Genomic DNA, 24,775 nt, shown 5'->3' with positions numbered 1-24,775 from the left:
CTCATCCAGTGTGTAGTGTCTGAGTTAGACCCTTTTGACACCCTCCTTCCTGTTTTGTTATTTTCAGTGGGGACCTAGAGGCTTTGTTTTTATTTGAGCAACTCTCTTCCTTCTTGCTGCTTTCTAAACGCTGTCAGACCACACTCTACTGCATGAAGTTCAAGGCAAAACGGAATCTGTGCTTTTTAGTGAGGGATTGAGATTATTTTGTTTCCACAGGGAAATTTGCCAACAATCACAAACACATTGTTCTGGGTAAGTCTCTTTTAAAATATAAATATTTGGTGGATAGCAAAGAATAAGGGTTTCACTGGATCTGAGAATTTTACCAAATGGAAGGGAGGTGATGGGGCAGAGTAGACAGAATGCTTGATTCAGGGATCTGGGTTCTACAAGAGAGATCTGGGAGCTGAGCTGGAGCCATGAGAACCTTCCCCAGGAGATGGGGATTCAGGAAATGCAGTTGATTTGTAAAGAAAGGCATAACTGGGCCTTTTAGCACTGGATCCTTTCTGTAAACACACAGATTTCCCCTCCTCTCTAGTCACTATTACAGGCTTTTGAATTTTTTAAAATGCAAAGACAGAGCTAGTAATAATTGCTACCATTCTTGAGGCCTTTACTCATATGCAGTCATTATAGCCTTTTATCCCATGACCTAGGTTTTAGCTGTGTGACCTTGGGTGAGTGACTTAATCATTCTGAGTCTCAGTTCCATTAAGTATACAAAGGAGAAGTTTGACTAGATCCAGTGGCCCTGTGAATCTCTGTGAATCAGGAGAGAGTCCTCTGGAGCTTCTGAGAGCATCACAGAAGAACCTACGTAAACTTATTTCCTCAGGCCATCAATCCTTTCATTGTTGTTCAGTCACTCAGTTGGGTCCGACTCTTTGCAACCGTATAGACTGCAGCATGCCAGACTTCCCTGTCCTTCACCACCTCCCGCAGCTTGCTCAAATTCATGTCTATTCTTCACTGCATTTCCACATTTTCAATCATAGGAGCTCTGCTTCTAATCTGTGTTAAATAGTGGCATTTATTTGAAAATCAACTTCTCACACACAAAAAAGTTAGTTTTGCTTCTGTCAAAATGGATTAAAAGAGATTGGATTTGTCGTTCCACCTGAAACAAAGATATAATATGTGAAACCATGTTTTCAAGAAATAGTGGACTTCAGCTCATGCATATGTGGAAATTACTTGGGTCCAAAGAAAGAACCATCCTAAAGGATCAGAAGGAATAATCTTTGGTACTGACACAGGGCCAGGAATAATTCCTCTTCTCACCAACCAGATTGGACAGTCTTACAATTCATGGAGCACTGGGTAGAGTTCCCAGAGAAGTCTTGTCTCAGTAGTGGGAAATAATTAGCTCTAGGCTAAGCAATGCTCTGGTGCCATCTAACAAGTCTTTAAAGCAAGAATAAAAGGGACCAAACTGTTTGCTTGTAATTTAATTGTATCCCTGAATAAAGCACAAAAATATTTATAGAAATATTAAAGTATTTAATACCAAACAAAGTAAAATTCACAATGACTAGAATCCAGTAAAAAAATTACTAAGATTGCAAAAAAGGAAAATATAACCCATAATGAGGAGAAAAATCAATCAAAACTGACCTAGAATTGGTGCAAATGTCAAAATTAACAGACAAGGACATTAAAACAATTATTGTAATTAGGTTCCACATGTTTAAGAAGTAAACTAGAGACATAGAAAATATTTTCTTAAAAAGCCCAAATCAAATGTTTAGATATGGTGGGATGTTTCGAGAGAACAGCATCGAAACATGTATATTATCTATAGTGAAACAGATCACCAGCCCAGGTTGGATGCATGAGACAAGTGCTTGGGCCTGGTGCACTGGGAAGACCCAGAGGGATTGGGTAGAGAGGGAGGTGGGAGGGGAGATCGGAATGGGGAATACATGTAAATGCATGGCTGATTCATGTCAATGTATGACAAAATCCACTACAATATTGTAAAGTAATTAGCCTCCAACTAATAAAAATAAATGAAAAAAAATGTTTAGATATGAAAATTATAATGTCTAGGGTAGCAAGTACATTGGATGGACTTAATAGCACGCTAGACATTGCAGCAGAGAAGACTGGTGACTTTGAAGACATAGCAATAGAAACTATCAAAAATGAAACAGAAACATACAGAAAAAAAAATTAAAATGAACAGAGCATCAGTGTGCTCTGGGGCAACTTCAAGAGGGTGTGTGTGTGTGTGTTTATTTGGAGTCTCTGAAGGAGAGGAGAGGGAAGGACAAAAATATTTGAAGGAACAATATGATAAAACCTATAAACCCTAATACATTACTTTCCTATTGTTGCTATAACTAATTACCACAGACTTAGTGGCTTAAAAATGAGACAAATTTGTCTTATACAGGTACATTAGAGACATTACAAGTTTGGTTCCAGACTATAGAAATAAAGCAAAATATCACAATAAAGTGAGTCACATAAAATTTTCAATTTCTCAGTGCATATGAAAGTTATATTTATGTTACATTGTGTTCTATTAAGTGTGCAGTAGCATGCAAAAAAAAAACAAACAATGTACATGCCTTAATTTAAAAATAATGCTGTTGAAAAAATGGTACTGATGGACTTGTGTATGTGTGTGCTCAGTCGCTCAGTTGTGTCCAATTCTTTGTGACTCCATGGACTGTAGCTTCTCTGTCCATGGAATTTTCTAGGCAAGAATACTGGAGCTGGTTGCCATTTTCTACTCCAGGGGATCTTCCTGACCCAGGGATCAAACCCACATCTCCTACACTGACAGGTGGATTCTTTACCACTTAGCCACGTGGGAAGCCCTTCTCTATCACAGATGTTCAGTTTGTAAACATTCACACAATGTTTGTGAAGCACAATAAAACAAGGTATGCCTGTGGTTCTAGAGGTCAGAAGTCTGAAACGGATCTTAGGGACTAAAGTAAAGGTGTCAGCACAGACAGCTCCTTTCTGGAAGCTCTAGAGGAGAAACTGCTCCTTGCCTCTTCCTGTTTCTAGAGACTTTGCAGTCCCTGGCTTGTGTTTGCATCACTCCAGCTTCTTCCATTGTCATATCTTCTCTGACTCTCCTGTCTTCCTCTTATAAGGACTCTTACCATTATATGGTGTCCACTTGGATAATCCCAGGACAATATTTCCATCTTAAAATCTTAGCTAAATTACATATGCAAAGTCCATTTTGCAGTTTATGATTACATATATTCACAGGTATTATGGTGAGAATTGTGCTACCATCCCCCCCCCCCCAAAAAAAAAGATACGATGAAGTCTTAATCCATGGTAACTCTGCATGTGATGTTATTTGGAAATAAGGTATTTGAAGATGTAGCTAAGATACAAATTAAAATGAAGTCATAATGGAGTATTGGAGAAGGAAATGGCAACCACTCCAGTATTCTTGCCTGGAAAATTCCATGGACAGGGGAACCTGGCGGGCTACAGTTCATGGGGTTGCAAAGAGTTGGCCGCAACTGAGCATATCAGCATATACTGGAGTATGGTGGGCTCTTAATATCCAAGATGTTTTGTACCTTTGGAGAAGGGCATGGCACCCCACTCCAGTATTCTTGCCTGCAGAATCCTATGTACAGAGGAACCTGGTGGGCTGTAGCCCATAATGTTGCAAAGAGTTGAACACTACTGAAGTGACTTAGCATGCATGCACAAGAGAGAAGAGAGACATAAAGAAAGGGGAACACAACATGAAAACACAGACACAGAGGATAGTCGACCATGTGAAGACAGGCAGAGATTGGAGTTATGCTGCCACAGGTCAAAAAGCACCAGGGGCTACCAGAAGCTGCAAGAGGCAAGCAAATCTCTTCCTTTAGATGTTTGGGAAGGAGCTTGGTCCTACCAGCACCTTGACTTTGGGCTTCTAACTTCCAGAACTAAGAAAGAATAAATTTCTGTTCTTTGAGTCACTTAGTCTGTGGCAGCCCTAACTAACACAATAGGTTTTGGGGATTAGAATGTGGATATTCTTGGGAGGCTATTATTCATTCTACCAACCATCCAAAATGCTCAAGACACCCCCAAGCCCAAGAAACATGAAGAAAATTACCCCTCAGGATTACATTGTCAAAAACCACTGATAAAGAGAAGAATCCTAAAAGCAGCAAGAGAAAAAATTATGGCTTAAGCACAGAGGAGCAAAGATAAAGCAAATTTACTATCAAAAACAGTGTAAGTGAAAAGGCAGTGGAAAAAATCTTTACAGTGCTGAAAGATAAAAACTGTCAACCTTGAATTCTATATCCAGCAAAAATTTCCTTTGAAAATGAAAGCAAGTAGACATTTTCAGGCATACAAAGCTGAAAGCATCACCATCAGACCATGACTACAAGGAATGTTAAAGGAAGTTCTTCAAACAGAAAGGGAAAGATCACAGATGGAAATCTGGGTCTACACTAAAGATTGAAGAACAACAGAAAGGGTAACTACACATGGGTAAATATGTAAGATTTTACCCCTTATTAGTAATCTTTAAAAAAATTGACTGTCAAAAATAATAGCAATATAGTTATTACATATAAAATATGTAAAGTAAAATATGTGATGCCAATGCCACAAAGGCCAGGAAGGGATAAGTGGAAATATATCATTGTCAAGGTTCTTATACTATACATGTGTGCATGCATGCTCAGTTGCTCAGTCTGACTCGTTGTGACTGTATGGACTGTAGCCCATCAGGCTCTTCTATCCATGGGATTCTCCAGGCAGGAATACTAGAGTGGGTTGCCATTTCCTTCTCTAGGGGATCTTCTCAATCCAGGGATCAAACCCACGTCTCCTATGTCTCCTGCATTGGGAGGAAGATTCTTTACCACTGAACCATCTGAGAATCCCCTATCCTATATACATAATGAGGTATAATATGACTTGAAGGTAGACTGTGATAAATTAAAGATATACATGATATCCTAAAGCAACCTCTAAAATAATAAAATGAAGAATTATAGCTGAAAAATCAACAAAGAAGACTAAAATGGAATCATTAAAAGTAATACAAGTCAGAAAAAGAAGAGTGAATAATAAATTGTGGTTTATCCTCACAGTGGAATAGTACTCATCAATGAATAGGAGTAAATTACTGACTCATGCATTTATATGGATAAATCTTAAAATAATTATGCTGAGTGAAAGACAAGAGAAAAATGTGTACATAGTTATAATTCTGTTTATAAAATTCTAGAAAATGTAAATTAATCAATAGTGACAGAAACCAGGTCATCAGTTACTTGGCAATGGAGGGAGAGATTGCAAAGGGGTTTCAGGAGATTTGTGGGATTATTGGCTATATTTACTCTCTTGATCAAGTTGATGATTTCATAGGTGGATGTATATGTCAAAACTTGTTCAATTATACACTTTAAACATGTGCATTTTATTGTATGTCAATTATGCCTCTATATTGTTGTCCAGTTGCTAAGTCGTGTTGGATTTTTCATGACCCCATGGACTGCAGCATGCCAGGCTTCCCTGTCCTTCACTATCTCCTAGAATTTGCTCAAATTCATGTCCATTGAATCAGAGATTCTATCTAACTATCTCATTCTCTGATGCCTTGTTCTCCTTTTGCCTTCAATCTTTCCCAGCATCAGGGTCTTTTCCAATGAGTTGGCTCTTTACATCACGTGGTCAAAGTATTGGAGCTTCAGCTTCATCATTGGTCCTTTCAGTGAATATTCAGGGTTGATTTCCTTTCCAACTGACTGGTTTGATCTCCTTGCTGTCCAAGTGACTCTCAAGAGTCTTCTCTATCTCCACAATTCAAAAGCATCAATTCTTTGACACTCAGTCTTCTTTAGGTCCAACTCTCTGTACATGACTGCTGGAAAAACTATAGCTTTGACTATATGGGGACCTTTGTAAAGCTCTTTTATACCTTTATAAAGCTGTTTAAAAAATTCTAACCATCAGACTACTTGATAGCTAACTTCTCTTTTCATTCTAAATGATCAATACAATTTCTGATGAAGGAATTGCTACTGGTGGTGTAAATTATTATACTCCTCCTAGGATGCAATTGAAACTATGTATTATAGTCTCTAAAAATGTTCACTTGTTTTGCCTCAGAATCCCATGTTTGGTAAGCTGGCTTAAAGAAATAATGGAAAATACAGAAGTACTATGGAAATTCTTGTAACCTCTTATCCACAATGGCAAAAATCTTGTTTTTTAAAAAATTATGTTTGAAAACAAAAGGGGTTTCATTTGTCCAAAAGTCATTTGATAAATTTCAGGAAGATGAAAGTTGGTGGAATCAGATCAAAGAGGGAAATTACAACAGACATTGTGCAGGAGAGAACTCCTATAAAGGTGCATGGGCCTCCAGAGATGCTTCTGGCTGGAAGTTTGGTGACTTTCAGAGATCTGGCAAGCAGGCCCCAAGGGTAACTGATAGGGTGGTTATTTGGGGTTCTGCAGCAGAAGCCATCAGGTCTGTTGATCATCTGCCGTCTTCCTCCCCTATGCCTCTGCCCCTCCTAGGCAATGAGCAGCCCATGTGTTAGGCAAGCACAGTGAGTGAGAGACGGGGTGGGGCCTTTGGTGACTGTGACCAGTAGGTGAACCAATGAGCCCCACATCAGGAGATAACTAAACATCTGTCCCGAGGAACAGCGCATTCTGTTCCTCCTCCAGATCACAGGAGTCAAGCTTGAGGTCACACTGCACAGAACGGCATGTCCGGCTCCTTCCACAAGCAGGCCGGAGACACACAAAGGCTGAAATGAAAGGAATGGAATAAAATATGAAGGGAAAAACGCTAGCCAGAATAGAGCAAACTTGACCATACTGATGTCAGGCAAAAGAAAATTTAAGATAGATATTAAAATAGGCAAAGAGGAATATTTCAGAATACTAAAAGTAATAAAAGTTATTAGACAAACCTTTATAACCCTGACAACATAGCTTCTAAATATATAAAAGAAAAGCAAATAGAAAATAAAAGGATAACTAGATCCACAGTTACAACAGACTTTAACACACAGTTTTTAGAAATTCATAAACCAGATACACTAAAAATAAGTAAGGATGCAAAAGGTTTGAATAACGCAGTGAATAAATTTTACATGTCTCCAATGTGTATGTGAATGCTAAGTCACTTCAGTCGTGTCTGACTCTTTGTGACCATATGGACTGTGACCTGCCAGTCTCCTCTGTCCATGGGATTCTCAGGCATGAACACTGGAGTGGGTTGCCATGCCCTCCTCCAGGGGATCTTCCCAACCCAGGGATTGAACCTGCGTCTCCTGAAGTTCCTGCATTGGCAGGCAGGTTCTTTACCACTAGTGCCACCTAGGAAGCCCTATATATCTCCAAAAAACAGCATTTATTTTTTCAAAAGAATGTTAAGCATTCAGAAAAAAATGATTATAGATTAGAAAATGTTAAGAAATTAAAAACAGAAAGAAAGCATACAGGTCACATTCATTGGTCATGATGCATTAAAATTAGAAATTGAGAAGGAATAAACCAGAAAAATCCCCCCAAACCAAAAACAAATTGTACTTTTTTGAACTATATTTCTAAGGAAATAAAAAGGAATAAGGAAATAAAAGGAAAGGAAGGAAATAAAAGCCCACTTCTTTGTAACACATAAGTTAAAGAGGAAACAAAAACTATGTAGACATGCTATATAACTAAATACAATGTGTTAAAATCATTGATATGGCCAACATGGTACTTGGATAAATATTTGTTATAATTGTACTTATTAGGAAAAACAAGGAAGACAAAAAATAAATGAACTAACATTTTAAATCAAGAAGGTGGATATATATGGGAAAAATAAAATAAAAAATATAGAGTAAAGGAATTAATAAATACAAAAATAGAAATTATTTACACAGAAATTAATCAATAAAGGAATTAGTAGAGTTGCTCTGTAAAACCAAAAGCTGATGCTTTGCAAAGGCCCAAGGTTTGTACAATTTCAGTGACTCATCCAAGTACATGAAGCTATTTGTAACAAAGCTTGGATTAGAACTCAAGACCCAAACCTTCTTCTTATCTGATGTTCTCAAAATTCCCCCAAGTTGGACATGCTGGACCCATGCCTCTGCATTTTGTACATCATTCCCTTTTCTTGGAACCACAGGCCAACATGCCTCCCCACTTTGAGCATCTTGAAACCCCTACCCATTTCCACTTAACCTACTCATTTCATCTGAGGCTTTCCTTGACCTGAAAGTAGCAATTTCAAGGACTTGGGAAAAGTGGTGTTGAGGTCATGTTTGGCCTGAGGATTAAATCTTTAACTCATATAATTTTTAAGCCTTTTCATAATCTGCATAACCTAGTTGTAGCTCCCCCTCACAGATCTCACTCTCTCCTTCTGTCCATTGGCCGTTTCCTTCCCACTGCTCACCAAGATCTGTTTTGTACCTGAGCTCAACGGGGTAGAGTTCCTTCAGAGCCTGGTTTCCACCACACTCTCTATTCTTATACCTCAGCCTCCACCAGGTAAATTAGTTTATTGGGGGGATCATTATTCTTGAGGGACAAGTCCCTCATGGGAATTAAGCATTGCCAGGACATGGTCCCTCATTTTTCTCACTTTTAGATTTCCCATAGTACTTTGCACAGGTCCTCACAAACAGTAGTAATTCCTCAAAAAATATTTGCTGGGTGAATGGCTCCTCAGAAAACTTCTAGAAGTGAGGTCTGGGGGCTTGGAGAGGTATGCCTTGCTTACTGCCTGGTGCATAGTAAGCCTCCTGGTGTGATGTCTGCAACTTACTTTCAACAACTGCCACATTGGTAATATGATATCAGAGAGTTGGTTTAAGCTACACTCTAGAGATGGCCAATTGCTCTAATCAGGAATATATACCCTGGGGTAGTCAGCTTCTATGTAGTCAGAAAAGTCATACTTCAGAGGTCCCTTCAGTAAGTCATCTCCTAGACGTCCCTGGTGGTGCCGTGGATAAGTCCATTTGCCAATGCAGGGGACAGAGGTTTGATCCCTGGTCCAGGAACATTCCACATGCCAAGGAGCAGCTCAGCCCCTGTGCCACAACTGATGAGCCTGTGCTCTGGAGCCCACGAGCTGCAGCTCATGAGCCTGTGTGCTGTAGCTACTGAAGCCTGTGTGCCTAGAGCCTGTGCTCCACACCAAGAGAAGCCATCACGAGAAGCCCGTGCACCGCAACGAAGAGTAGCCTCTGCTTGCTGCAACTAGAGAAAGCTTGAGCAAAGCAATGAAGACTCAACACAGCCAGAAATAATTAATTTAAAAAATAAGCCATCTCCTATTTGAAGGATTAGTAAGTCGCATGATGATTATTATATTAGTAATGATAATGGTATTCAAGATCAGTGGGTGGCCTAAGTATTTTTTGACGTATTTCCCACTCTTGTATGAAAAGGCTGGAGAATTAATAAGGTCTCGGGGATGGTGCCATTGGTTTGCTGGTAAATGTTTCATAATAGGCTCTTTGGGGAAATATGTAGTGTTTGCTGATTTGTGTGTGTGTGTAAATACTACTACCATGGTCCAACTACCAACATGAAGCCATTAAACAAGGAGTTGGGAAGAGATGTGTTCCTCATACATTTGCCTACACAGGTTTCAAACAGCTGGCCACTTACAAAGATGTTTAACCCAGATATGGCATCTCTTCAGCTATTCACACTAACCCAGGTATTAAGAGGACCAGTCTCTGAAATCTTTCATGTTCTACCCCTCTTATGATAAACTTGATTCAAAACTATGCAATACAAAACTCAAAAAGCAAATCAAAGGGACATTGCTGCTGCTGCTGCTAAGTCACTTCAGTCATGTCCGACTCTGTGCGACCCCATAGATGGCAGCCCACCAGGCTCCCCCTGTCCCTGAGATTCTCCAGGCAAGAACACTGGAGTGGGTTGCCATTTCCTTCTCCAATGCATGAAATGAAAAGTGAAAGTGAGTCGTTCAGTCGTGTCTGACTCCTAGCGACCCCATGGACTACAGCCCACCAGGCTCCTCTGTCCATGGGATTCTCCAGTCAAGAGTACTGGAATGGGGTGCCATTGCCTTCTCCACAAAGAGACATTAGCAGGTGTGTTACCTCTGGGGACAGCTAATCCTTTTGTAGACCTTCTGAGAGGCTGGGTAGGACACACCCAAGAATTGTCTCACCAAGGGACACAAAAACTGAGGTCTTCACCCATAGTTGGTATGAATGAGTATCTCATTGGTTCCAAGGACCAGGCATGAGTCTGAATCCAGAGGAGACTAGACTCATGTTTGCTTCTGAGTCTGAAACCACAGGCGTAAAGAGAGGTAGGTCTTTGAGGGAGGAAAGCTTTTGCATGTTTGAGAACCAACTACTGGAGGTACAGATGACCTCTGAGTAGGCTCATGAAATACGGACAGGGTCAGACCTACAGTGGGGCAGACTGTCCAGCTTACAGTGGAAGAGCCTCCCCAGCATCCTGGCAGAACACAAGGACTTCACTCCGGTCAGGGTTGTACAGCGGTGGGGCAGGGGTTGAAGGAGGTTAGCACCTCTATTCTACTCTGCTTTAGGGTGAGCAGCCTTGTACTGGGCAGAGGGGTAGGAGCTGCACCCCAAGGTATGGGTGAACTGAAGGGAAATAGTCTTGACTATTGATTAGTTCCCTTAACTACTGACTAGTTCTGTTGATTGTTGACTATGGTCCCGGTGGCTCTAGGAGCTTGTCTACCTATTGGGTCCCCACCACCACTCACTTTCACTCCACGGGGATGGTGAACCCAGTTCTGTTCCCAGAAATCTCCACAAACTCTCACACAGTCTTTTTTGAAACAACCAAGCCTGTGTCTCTTTTAAATTCCAAGCATTGCCACTGTAATCCCTTTGTTACACACACCAGCAGCATGGAAGAACATCAGACTTTATGAAGGACAGCTCCATATTCCATATGCGGGTTCTTGTCTCTTCAAGGAATGTTTGTTTGCACTTTATCTTAGCTGGCAGTGCCCCCAGGCTGTTGAAGGGCAAGATGCCATCTTTAAAAACTCTGCAGAAGAAAGCAAGACCTCAGCAAACCCAGAAGGCATTCACAGTTGGCTGAGGTCAGAGGATTTAAATGAACATCAGCTTCTCCATCATGAAGAAGAACCTCCAACTGAAAATTAAATCAGCCTAATAATAACCATTTGTTTCTCTCACTGCACACACTAGTTGGTAAAACTGCCATCTGCTTCCAACCAGTGCATTTTATTCATTTCTGGTTGCATTCTTGTCATCCCAGTTCAATATGGAAATTTTTGTCCTGGAGCTAATTAGTTTCAGCTGATATTTACTGAGCACCAAACTTGGTTTGGCGATAAACACAAGTAGAGTAAGCCAGTTGGTTTCATGGAATTTTTTTTTGTTTTCTGGGTAAGGTTATGCCATCCTTACTGTCTTCTTTTTCTACATTTCTTTAAAGATGGGAAAAGAAACATTAAATCTTATGAAATCTATCGGTATAAGAGGACAAGAGCTTCACAGGAAAGATAAGAGGGGAAAAATCATTTGTCAACTCCTGTGGCGGGTTCTAAGGAAATGTGTAGATTTATTTCTATTGCAGGAATATGTGAGATGGATGGAAAAAGTCCAGCCTTGGCATAATGGGTCCTGTTTGCAGTTGACAGGGTGAGGTTTCTGTACCAGGGACCTCAAAAGTTGTCAGTGTTAATAAAAAGAAGTTTTCTTGATAATGGTTCTGGTGCACTTTGTGCAAGCTTGTGCTATTCCTAGTGTTTAGTTAGAAAGAGACTCTAATATGGAATGTATTATACCGAAGAGCCAAAAATAACATCTGTCTTGCAAAGAAGGAGAACGATCTCATTTCATATCTTATTTGACAGCATCTTTTTTTTTCTTTACTGAAAGATTGTAGTTTTGTATAGCTTACAGAAATAACATTTAAATCACATAACATTTAAATCACATAAAATCACATCATATGTGATTTTAGACTCAAAGGGGATCTACTTAATAAAGCGCACAAGCAATTAGAGAACTTGGTTGTAATCACTTCTGAAACCCCGGAAGGTTCACATGGGCTGGGCTGAGTTGCTGCCTTCCTAGGCTTTCTCATTTCAGAAGCTGAGAAGAGGAACTCACCACTACCCACATCATGTGTATGGATCATGTTTACCTAGCAGTACAGATGTTTTTGAACTTCAGGCTGCTACTACTTGGGCGGATTTCTCATTTTCAGAATAAAAATTATGTTTGCCAGGGATTAGAGTTTGGTGGATACAGAGGTTAAGCACACTTGGCAGCCCCTCTCAGAGATCTTCTTAGGTACTAAAGAAAGAGTAGGAAAGAAATCCCAGTTTTCTGTTCTTAATTTTATGTAGCAGAGGAGTTACCTGGTTCAGCTGTGAGCTGAGCTCACCTCCTTACATTTTTTACCTTCCAAATGTATGAGCTCTGCTACTCATCCAAAGCCCGCCCGATGTGAAGGTGCAATTTTGGCAGATGCCTTTTGACAGCCGTTATACCATCATTAAGATTTGCCTTACTGTTAGGTCTCCTTCTGTGCTTTAGCTATTTCTATCAGAAGAAGCTGGTATTTCCTGCTGTCATGATTGTGCTTGATGAACTGCCAGTCGTCAGTTCTTATCATTATTGTTTGGTTAGAGATCACAGTCTTTGATTTCAGTGCCCATATCTATTGGTCAAATCATCTCTTGGGTGCCCAAGAAGAATCTAGTTGGATAAATAAATGATCTGTCATATAAATAATTTTGATGATTTAAAATGGGCAGTATTGAGGTGGTAGAGATGGTAGTGGTGTTAGTGATAGTGATGGAAATGGCGGAGGTGAAAGCTATGGCAGTGTTATTGGAGGTGGTGGTGGTGGTGATGGAGATGATAATAGAGGTGATGGTGGTGGTGATGGAGATGATGGTGAGAGTGGAGGTGACAGAGATGCTGGAGTTAGTGAAGTGATGATGGAGGTGATGGAGAAGGTGGTCATGGGGTCCCAAGACTATTTTGCCAAGCTCAGTCTTTGGTTGGAGTTCATTTGCATGTACTGTAGGCTTACTATTAATGATGGTGGTCAGATCCTTACTGTTTAAGGTATGGTCCATAGACTTGTGGCAATGAGCACCAACCAGGTTTTTGTTAGAAATGGAGCTTAGACTCCATCTCAGACCAACAGAATTAGAATCTGCATTTTAACATTATTCGCAGGTGATTTGTATGTACATTAAAGTTCCAGAAGCACTGGTCTAAAGGAGAAATAGCTACAGATACCTGTTACCCTCATGGCCCCATATACCTGCCCTTTATCCTCCCCATGAGGGAATCTCAGCCTTCACCTGCATGTAAGATAGATGCAAGTTTGATCCCTGGGTCAGGAACATCCCCTGGAGAAGGAAATGGTAACCCACTCCAGCTCCAGTATTCTTGCCTGGGAAGTCCCATAAACAGAGGAGCCTGGCAGGCTATATAGTTCATGGGGTCGGAGAGTCAGACACGACTTAGCGACTAAACAACAACAAAAGAAAGTTGTTTGGCTTGTACTCAGGGTCTAGAGTCAGGTTTAAGTATGGATCCAAAAGAAAGCTGTTCACACTCTGAAATCTGAGATACTCCAAATAAATATATCTTGTCCAAAGATTGCCTTGGTCCCTGAAGTTCTCATTAGATTGACTTTTCAAAAAGCACAGCCATTTAACAGGAGGAAGATATTTGGGTACCACACTGAGGCATTGGTTACATTATCTGGTCACTGTATTAGAATGTAGAGGATCTTGGGACTGTAACCTGCTCTATATCCCTGAATAACACTTTCACCAGGGCCTTCCCCAGCTTAAGAACCTATCAGGGCTTCCTGCTCCCTTGTCTGGCTTTCAAAGCTCCCCATAAATGGACCTCACAGTAACTATCCCAACCATGCCTCCCACAGCCCCCGAACATTTTTGGCCTAAGTCAACACTATCTCTTCAAGGCCCTGACTTATCAAACTCTATCACGATTCCTTTGCTGAGTCTGTTCTCCCAGCAGGAAAAGCTCTCTGACTTTTCTAAGAAAATCATATTCCTTTAAGTGGTCCTCCTTTTTTCCACAAAATCTTTTCTGACCACTCTGGTCACTGTGGAACCGTTTTTTCTCTGAACTCTGATAGTCCTATCAGTATAAAAAATAGTTCCAACTTCCCTCAACTTTCCATTTCCCCCACTTGGGGAGGGTCTCCCTTTTTGCCAACCCCTTCTTCTCAATATTGAGTTTTCCCCTCTCACTGTCAGCCCCAATCCAAACACCGTTACAAGAAACACCATGCAAATGCAGGTAATAATGATACAACAAGCTTATACTATTGTCTTTCTTAAGGATGCTTGCTTTTTAACCAGTGGTTGCACCCTTGTTTGATCTAAATCAAATAATTAATTGAGGATCTACCACATGTAAGGCTGTGTGAGGGCCTATAGAAGTGCCAGAGCAGCTTTAGACATGACTTGTCCCCAAGGAACTTAAAATTTATCTGGGCAGAGGAACCTAATATACATTGTTCAGTCGCTCAGTCATGTCTGACTCTTTGCAGCCCCATGGACCATAGCCCGCTAGGCTCCTCTATCCATGGGATTAACCAGGCAAGAATACTGGACTGGGTTGCCATCTCCTTCTCCAGGGTAATATACATTAGAAACAATAAAACAAAAGTTCAATGCTTAACTGTTGGTTTTGAATATAGGGTACCTTATGAAGGTAAACTCATGGCCAGGATGAAATGTCAGAGGTGGCTGAAAAGGCAGTGTTCTGCTGCCATGCTGGGCTCTTTCAGGGGCTTCATAAAGATGCTCCATAATTCTTCTGGATGGTGGAAGTGGGCTCAGGGAAGCTGTTAGCCAGAGAGATGTGGAGGGTGGAGGTGGTGATGGTGGTAGATGGGAAATAACAGTGGAAATCCTTGCTCATTATGCTTGCAGATGCAGTTGGGGGACTGAGGAAATTATAAAGGAGGTGTGAGGACAGGAGCAGTGTCATCACACTCCGCCTTGGTTCCACAGCCAGGACTTTTCCTGTTTCTTTGCTGTGGTAATATACCTATTCTCCAAGTATTGCTGCCACTGTTTGAAGGAAACCATTATCTTGATTTTCAGAGAATGACAATCTAGATTGAAGCCATGCTCAGAAACCTCCAGAAAGCCTATGTTCCCTTCAGCTCTTTAGAGAAAACCATGATATTTTGTGGTAGGTCAGGAAATGAGGAAAGAAAAATAGTTAGGATGGGAAAAAGAAATAAGGAAAAACACACCTATGGAAAGTGGAAGAGAGCTAAGTAGGGGAGGCATGTGGTGTCCACTGAAACAAGACGTCTCCTATCTTTTAAAACAAATTTACCAACTTTTCATATATACAGAGAGACCACACAGCGTTTGCCATAAAAGTCAGTAGGATAGATTTCTGGACTTCCCCCACTCCCTCTATGCCCATGGACCCATCTCTCCAAAGAAACAGAAAAGGAACAAATTGTGGTGGTGGAAGGTTAAGTGACTAGAGAAGAATCTCACTAGCTTCACGTACAATTGGAACTGAGACATTTAATGCTAGGTCAGGCTGACCGCCAAGTCCCACAGAAAGCAAATACGCACCCAGTGTTCTAGCCACAAGTTAGCTCTGAACCAGGGTCCGTTAGTGACCTGTAAACCATTATTGTTGGTGCAGTAGTTACTACTTCATCTGGAACTAGGTAGAGGCAATTTTAAGGGAGCTTATTTACATCATTAGCTAACTGCTGGTTCGTTCATTTCATTCCTTCGTTTCACCAGCCACAGTCTTGTCCTGTGCTGGACCAGTGGTCTGTGTGTGTTTTCCTTACGTGTTATATTATCAACTTCTCAAGGAATGTGAGTGGATGTAGGGTATTCTATATACAGGCCTGGCCTACAAGAGAAGCATCTCACATGAAATCATGTTTACCGATTTTCCCTTCCAACTGGCTGAAAGGGAGATGACACCCAGTGAAATTTTATAATTTTCCTTTGTTATATTGTCTTTATTTAAAGTATTCAGGTTATACTGGCCTCATAAAATTTGTTGGGAGCATTCCCTCCCCGTCTGTTTTCTAAAAGAGTTGGTATAATGCTATAATTACTTCTTCCATAAGTATTTGATAGAATTCACCAGAGAAACTATCAAAGTCTGGGGTTTTATTTGTGGCAAAGTTTTAAATGATAAATTCAATCTATTGGATAAATAGGACTATTTTTTTTTCATTTATTTTTATTAGTTGGAGGCTAATTACTTCACAACATTGCAGTGGGTTTTGTCATACATTGATATGAATCAGCCATGGAGTTACATGTATTCCCCATCCCGATCCCCCCTCCCACCTCCCTCTCCACCCGATTCCTCTGGGTCTTCCCAGTGCACCAGGCCCGAGCACTTGTCTCATGCATCCCACCTGGGCTGGTGATCTGTTTCACCATAGATAGTATACATGCTGTTCTCTCGAAACATCCCACCCTCGCCTTCTCCCACAGAGTTCAAAAGTCTGTTCTGTACATCTGTGTCTCTTTTTCTGTTTTGCATATAGGGTTATCGTTACCATCTTTCTAAATTCCATATATATGTGTTAGTATGCTGTAATGTTCTTTATCTTTCTGGCTTACTTCACTCTGTATAATGGGCTCCAGTTTTATCCATCTCATTAGAACTGATTCAAATGAATTCTTTTTAATGGCTGAGTAATATTCCATGGTGTATATGTACCACAGCTTCCTTATCCATTCGTCTGCTGATGGGCATCTAGGTTGCTTCCATGTCCAAATAGGACTATTTAGAATTTTCACTTCATTTTGCCTCAGCATTGGTAAGATGTATTTTTCAAGAATTTGCTCATTTCATCCAAGTCACAGAATTTGTGGGCATAAAAATTTTAATAATGTTAATTTCTTAGCTGTTTGTCGTTTTGGATTTGTGGTGATAATGCTTCTTTTATGGAAATTTGTATTTTTAAAAAAATTCTTTATTTATGGTTGTGCTGTGTCTTTGCTGCTGCGTGCAGGCTTTCTCTAGTTGTGGCAAGCGGGGGCTACTCTTAGTTGCAGTGTGAGGGCTCCTCATTGCAGTGAATTCTCCTGCTGCTGAACACAGGCTCTAGGCATGCAGGCTTCAGTAGTTGTGGCACACAGGATCAGTAATTGTGGTTCTCGGGCCCTAGAGCATGTGGGCTTTAGTAGCTGCAGCGCACGGGCTTGGTAGTTGTGGCACTCAGCCTTGGTAGTGGGGCACACAGGCTTGGTAGTTGGGCACACAGGCTTGGTAGTTGGGCATACAGGCTTGGTAGTTGGGCACACATGCTTGGTAGTTGGGCATACAGGCTTGGTAATTGTGACACACAGGCTTGGTAGTTGGGCACACAGGCTTGGTAGTTGGGCACACAGGCTTGGTAGTTGTGACACACAGGCTTGGTAGTTGGGCACACAGGCTTGGTAGTTGGGCACACAGGCTTGGTAGTTGTGACACACAGGCTTGGTAGTTGGGCACACAGGCTTGGTAGTTGGGCACACAGGCTTGGTAATTGTGACACACAGGCTTGGTAGTTGGGCACACAGGCTTGGTAGTTGGGCACACAGGCTTGGTAGTTGTGACACACAGGCTTGGTAGTTGGGCATACAGGCTTGGTAGTTGGGCACACAGGCTTGGTAATTGTGACACACAGGCTTGGTAGTTGGGCACACAGGCTTGGTAGTTGGGCACACAGGCTTGGTAGTTGGGCATACAGGCTTGGTAGTTGGGCACACAAGCTTGGTAATTGTGACACACAGGCTTGGTAGTTGGGCACACAGGCTTGGTAGTTGGGCACACAGGCTTGGTAGTTGGGCACACAGGCTTGGTAGTTGTGACACACAGGCTTGGTAGTTGGGCACACAGGCTTGGTAGTTGGGCATACAGGCTTGGTAATTGTGACACACAGGCTTGGTAGTTGGGCACACAGGCTTGGTAGTTGTGACACACAGGCTTGGTAGTTGGGCACACAGGCTTGGTAGTTGGGCACACAGGCTTGGTAGCTGGGCACACAGGCTTGGTAATTGTGACACACAGGCTTGGTAGTTGGGCACACAGGCTTGGTAGTTGTGACACACAGACTTGGTAGTTGGGCACACAGGCTTGGTAGTTGGGCACACAGGCTTGGTAATTGTGACACACAGGCTTGGTAATTGTGACACACAGGCTTGGTAGTTGGGCACACAGGCTTGGTAGTTGGGCACACAGGCTTGGTAGTTGGGCACACAGGCTTGGTAATTGGGCACACAGGCTTGGTAGTTGGGCACACAGGCTTGGTAATTGTGACACACAGGCTTGGTAGTTGGGCACACAGGCTTGGTAGTTGGGCACACAGGCTTGGTAGTTGTGACACACAGGCTTGGTAGTTGGGCACACAGGCTTGGTAGTTGGGCACACAGGCTGGTAGTTGTGACACACAGGTTTGGTAGTTGGGCACACAGGCTTGGTAGTTGTGACACACAGGCTTGGTAGTTGGGCACACAGGCTTGGTAGTTGTGGCACACAGGCTGGTAGTTGTGGCACACAGGCTTAGTTGTTCCACAGCATGAGCAATTTTCCCAGACCAGGGATTGAATGCCTGACCGCTCCATTGGCAGGTGGATGCTTATCCATTGCACCCCAGGGAAGTCCAGCAATTTGTGTTCTTAATGTAATTTTGGAGATCAAATGATGCTGCTGCTGAAGCCACAAGATGAAATAAAACTTGGTCTTTGAATTCACATTTGATAGCTGCCAACTCATCAGGAAGCCTGCGTCATATTGTTACATGAGCAGGAAATAAACATCTGTCACAGAGATTTCAGGAGTGGTGGTTTGTTAGAACAAGTAGGATTACCTTACTTATTGCAAATTGCCGTAACTGGTTTCTTTGTTCATATTCCTTGCTATACTATGGCCCCTGGGGCCATGATAATACTGCTTTTGGTATTTTTTCCAGTGCACAGTCAGTACTTGGTGAATATTAGCTTCTCCATAAGTGTTTCTTGAATATATATGAATGACTAAAATGGTTGCTATGTGTCTGAAGCCTTAAGGTTTTCTTTCCCTGGGATGTGTGACTCAAGTCCAAGTTGGAGCTTCCGAAAGCATGCAATACTGGCTGGTTGTATCTTTCCCATCCTCCCTCCCTTTCCCACTCCCTTCTCACCGTTTTCTGGGTCCTGCCTTTATTCCAGAACCACACCTGAGACTCACTGTCAGAGACCTTTCATGAAGGTACAGTGTCTTTCATTTGGATCCCACTATAAGGGAATTCAGAATAAAACAGACATGGGCTGGGTTTGTTTGCTTTCTTACCAAAACATACTGAAAAAAAAAAAATCAGCCCAGCGAACAATACAACGACTTAGAACTCTATGCAAATAGATACATAAAAATAGATCCCAGAAGAAATGTTGAGATTGTGTTAGTCATTCAGTCCTGTCCAACACTTTGCAGTTTCATAGACTGTAGCCTACTAGGCTCCTCTGTCCATGGATTTTCCAGGCAAGAATACTGGAGTGGGGAGCCATTCCCTTCGCCAGGGGATCTTCCCCACCCAGGGATTGAACTTGGGTCTCCTGCATTGCAGGCAGATTCTTTACCATCTGAGCCATGTTGAGATTACTTGAAAGAAAAAAACAAGCAAGCAAGCAAACAAACACACACTAGAAGGATTCTTCCAGTGACATAAGTTTAATACCTTTGCATATAGAAAAGACCCTAATGCTGGAAAAGATTGAAAGCAGGAGGAGAAGGGGACGACAGAGGACTAGATGGTTGGATGGCGTCACCAACTTGATGGATGTGAGTTTAAGCAAGCTCTGGGAGTTGGTGATGGACACGGAAGCCTGGTATGCTGCAGTCCATGTGGTCACAAAGAGTTGGATACACTGAGCAACTGAATGGAACTGATATACATAATAGAGTAATTATAAATTATACTTAAGGTAACAGATTCATTGCTGGAAAAAAACATATTTCGCTATATCTTACTGTATGTTTCTATCAAACAACTTTATCAAAATATTTTCTCACTCAGATTTTCATCCAGTTGGACTAGCCCCCTTAAACAACAAGTATTGGTGAGGGACTTTCTGTGCAAAAGTAACTGTTAGCTGAAGATTGGGTGCCTCACTTATACTGCGGTCCTTATAAGTGAGAATGGAAACTTTCCAGCCCATACAGTTTGCTGGGTTCTAGATAGCCTTTTGAGTATTTTTAAAGTAATAACAAATGCTTACAGCAACGTTGCATTCCAGTGATGCTTTTTCTTAATGACTTGCTGACAAGTTTACTCTTCTGTTTAAAGCAAATAGGTGCCATACGAATTCTCAAAATGCCTTTGTTCTTTGTCTTGCCTCACATGTGTTAGTTTCTATAGTAGTTTTTCATGCATCGCATATAATCTTAGAAAAGGAGGGCTACTACAGTATACTCTGCAAATACATTCTGCTGCTGCTGCTGCTGCTAAGTCGCTTCAGATACATTCTAGCAGGCATTTATTATAAAGCAGACATTATTTTCCGTTACTATCTAGAGGTTTATTCACCAGGAGAAAATCCTCCAATAGGCTGAGTTTAAAAATCCTGGAGGGAAGCGTATAGAAAGGGAACCTAACTAAATGGCATAGGGTGGCATGGTAGGAGTTGTGTGATTCCTGTGGTCTCCATGTAAACTATGCCCTTCTCGATTACATCACCTTCCTCAATTCTCCTGTGACTCTTCAACTCCCATCATTTCTGAGCCCATCATAGTCCTAGGCACTTCCATAGTATCTAGAAAGTCCCTGATTACTCAGTTCTCTGAAACTCTTCATCCCTTTTCCTTTAGTTTGGTTATTTAGTGTCCCCTAAAGCTAGGCAATGATATTGTACCTCCGCAGAAGATGGCTGATAAATGGAAGACTCCCGTCTGCACGTCTCCTTAATTGGAGGCTTTAGATTCTGTAAAATGCAGGTACAATTTGGTTCATTTAAATTCTATACACGTGCTCGTGCTTGTGTAGCTGAGTTGTGTCTGACTCTTTGTGACCCCACGGACTGTGTCCTCTCCAGACTCCTCTGGCCATGGGATTCTCCAGGCAAGGATATTGGAGTGGGTTACCATGCCCTCCTCCAGGGGCTCATCCTGGCCCAGGAATCAAACCCACATCTCCTGCATTGGCAGGTGGATTCTTTACCACTGAGCCACCTAGAAAGCCCAAATTCTATGTGTAATTTGCTTAATCAAAGGGAATACCCTGGCAGTCCAGTGGTTAGGACCTTACCCTTCTACTGCAGTTCGATCTGTGGTTGGGGAACTAAGATCCCACAAGCTGCTTGGCATGGCCAAAAATTTTTAAATTAAAAAAAGTACAATACTGTAGAAATTGAAAAATTGGTCATATAATTCATATGGAAATTAAAAGAACAGTGAAAAATTTCAAGAATTATCTTATTTTTTCAAGAATATATTTATTCTTATTTTAATTTTTATTTCAACAAATATTAACTCAAGAATAATCATGAAAAGAAAGGACAAAGTTGGTGGATTCTTAACAGTCCTGTGAAATAAACACTATCAATACTTCCCTTTTACAGATGAGAACACTAAGGTACATAGAGGGTAAGTAGTTTATCCAAGCCTACACATCTTCTAAGTGGTATCTACACCACACATTCAACTATTTCTTGTTGAAGAATCTTTCTCTTGCTCAGAGTATGTATATTATATCTCCTTTTGCTCTACAGGAGAAATATCATCATGTTATTCTTATCTCTAAATGCCATCTACATAAAAAGGTTCTACTGTGTATTTTAGAGCTTTGCTCATGTTAACAGAAAAATCATTTTACCTGGTATCATAAAATACTGTCTTGGCTTTTAACCAAGAAATACCACATTGAAATTCTTAATGTGATGAAATATTTTACAAATTGAATTTGAAGCCATCACAACCATCATTATGGTCAATAGAGTTGATTCTCATTATAACCAGTTTGCTCTCTCTTAATAAGGTATGATATTACAAAATTTGCCAGTTTTTATTAGTATCATCTGTGTTGTAAAAATAACTGAAGGGAAGTTGGCTCCTGAAACTCTGCCCTGGCTTCTCTGTGATATATTATGATAGTTATATGTAAAAATACATGTGGTTTCACTTATGTCAGAGTCCTAATCAGATGTTAATAATCTAACTTAATATTGTGTTTTATAAATCATAAGACAATTTTAGGTACATTTGTTCTTCATGGTTTCATGTAGGTTTTTGATAACATATTTGTTTAAGGGATTCATTTTCATGTTTAATTCTGCTGCCCCTATGATTCTGAGTATTTCTGCAATGGATTGCATTGAAAGCAAGTTTCCACTCCTCCTGTTTTGGGAGGAGCATTTTGTCCCAGCTCTTGACTCTGTGGTCAGCCACATGACTTGCTTTGGCCAATGGGATGTTAATAAATGTGGTGTGACGTGTGCATTGGATTCAGTTCGGCTGTTATTGAATCTCTGCCATAACCTTGAGAACATGACCAATGCTAGCCCACTAAAAGATTGTAAAATATGCATAGGAAAGATTCAGGTCATCTGAGGCTATCCAAGACCAGTCAGCCTCTAGCCAATCTGTGAGCTGTCCATAGACTCATAAGTAAGTCTAGCCAAGATCAGCCAAGAGTGAGCCAGATAAGCAAAACTACCTACTGACATATAGACTAGTGAGAAATACTAAATTATAGTTACTTTAAGCCACTGTCCTCTGAGACGTTTTGTTATACAGCAATAGCTAACAGATATAACCTTAGCTGTAGCAATAATCATACTGTTTCTATTTCCCCATTTGAGTGCATATGTGTATACTGAAGCTGCTCAGAACAGTGATTGAACCTCTAGGATTCAGAACCAGGCTGCCTGGGGTTCAAATCCTAGTTTTAAAATTTATTTCACTTATAGTAGTGCTTGGCACTATTCACCATGTTAAGTAAAATGCTGCTGCTGCTAAGTCGCTTCAGTTGTGTCCGACTGTGTGCAACCCCATAGATGGCAGCCCACCAGGCTCCCCTGTCCCTGGGATTTTCCAGGCAAGAACACTGGAGTGGGTTGCCATTTCCTTCTCCAATTCATGAAAGTGAAAAGTGAAAGTGAAGTCGCTCAGTCGTGCCTGACTCTTAGCAACCCCATGGACTGCAGCTCACCAGGCTCCTCCATCCATGGGATTTTCCAGGCAAGAGTACTGGAGTGGGTTGCCATTGCCTTCTCCGAGTAAGATGCTACATTTGTGACAAGTATAAGCACAAATGATCTCTCTCTATCCCTTCAACTCTTGTGAAACTGATAATATTACACTCATTTAGTAGATGTGGATACCAAGGCTCAGAGAAGTTAAGAATCTTGTGCAGTATCATAGTAAGTGGCAGAGCCAAGATTATGAACCTCAGTCTGGCCATGTTTATAATCACTATTAAAAAAATATATTGCCATGATATCTCATCCATCTTGGCTTGCTTTTGGTCCAAATTTCAGTTTCGTGCCTCAAGGAGAATTAGAAAAAATTAATTTAGAAACCTAAGTAATAGTAGCAGGGAAGAAAGGGATGTAACAGAGAAAATGTGGACCACACAAAGTGTTGGGTATCCCCTTTTTCTTGCCAAAGGTACTTTTCCAGTAAAACCCTGTTTATATGTATCAGTTTTGGTCATAGAAAAGGAAGATAAATGAAAACCACACTGGCTAAATCTCATCTATTTAATACAGTAAACACTTCATTAAACCAGACTTATTTCTAGGTTCGAGGATGGGGTGGGAGAATACCCTTAAATGAACTTACAGTATTTGTAGTATAGATTTTTTCAAAGCAGTATAGTTTTATTTAGGTAAATAGTGATTTCATGGCAAATACTGTTGTTTATAGCTCCTGCTGCATGGTTATATGATAATAACTAATATTTAGCTCTCACTTGTTCCCCATCCCCTGCTGAGGGATTATAATGGAGTAAGTTATTTAAACACAGCCTCCAGTCGTTGTTCATTGTTAATTTCTTTAGAAAGACAATAATGATAGAATGATCCTAAATTCTAGACTCCAGGCTCTTTGTTATTGAGATTTTATAATCCCTCACTCCTTGGATTTTCCATACAACTTTTTTTAGTTTTAGTATTAATAACTTCCTTTACTTATTCCAGTATCTTCAAAATATGATCACTTCAACATTCAATTAACAGAAAAATAATTAATGACTATTTTACATTTTGATATTAAATCCAGTGTGAATTTAATCTTAAATAGCACACCTCAGTTTGGACTAGCATTCATACTTGTTTTTAAATTTTATGATTTTTTAATTGAAGTATAGGTTTTAAAAAAATTTTTTTTTCTCTCAGCAATGTCTGGCTATAACCCATACTTATCACTCACTGTTATGAGCACTGAGTGTAGAAATAGTTGCTTCCTCTCTGCCCCGATGTCACGGGTGCAACAGGACAGCTGCTCTGACGATGTTGGCAGGTCCAGTATCTGCAGGGCAGCTGAAGTATAGTTGGTTTACAATAGCTAGTTTCAGGTGCATAGCAAGGTGATTCAATTTTTTATATACATACACATATATTTATGTCTATGTTCTCTTTCAGATTCTTTTCCATTATAGATTATTATAAGATATTGAATATAGTTTCCTATGCTATACAGTAGGTCCTTGTTATTTATCTACTTTGTATATAATGGTATACATCTGTTAGCTCTTAATTTATCGCCCCCGCCATGTGTGGATGTGCAAGTTGGACCATAAAGAAGACTGAGCACTG

At 40.8% G+C, this 24,775-nt stretch overlaps 1 non-coding gene across 1 annotated transcript; it reads right to left on the bottom strand.

Moving 5' to 3' along the window:
* Window positions 1–24,355: 24,355 nt before the first annotated feature.
* Window positions 24,356–24,491, bottom strand: LOC122683990. The gene has a single exon (XR_006337896.1). It is a non-coding gene; the product is annotated as a small nucleolar RNA SNORA43 (small nucleolar RNA).
* Window positions 24,492–24,775: the final 284 nt, after the last annotated feature.

This window comes from Cervus elaphus, chromosome 25, assembly GCF_910594005.1.
Source record: "Cervus elaphus chromosome 25, mCerEla1.1, whole genome shotgun sequence".
NCBI classification, from domain to species: Eukaryota; Metazoa; Chordata; class Mammalia; order Artiodactyla; family Cervidae; genus Cervus; species Cervus elaphus.
The sequence above is the reverse complement of the archived record's forward strand: the minus strand, read 5'-3'. Positions and strand labels throughout refer to the sequence as shown.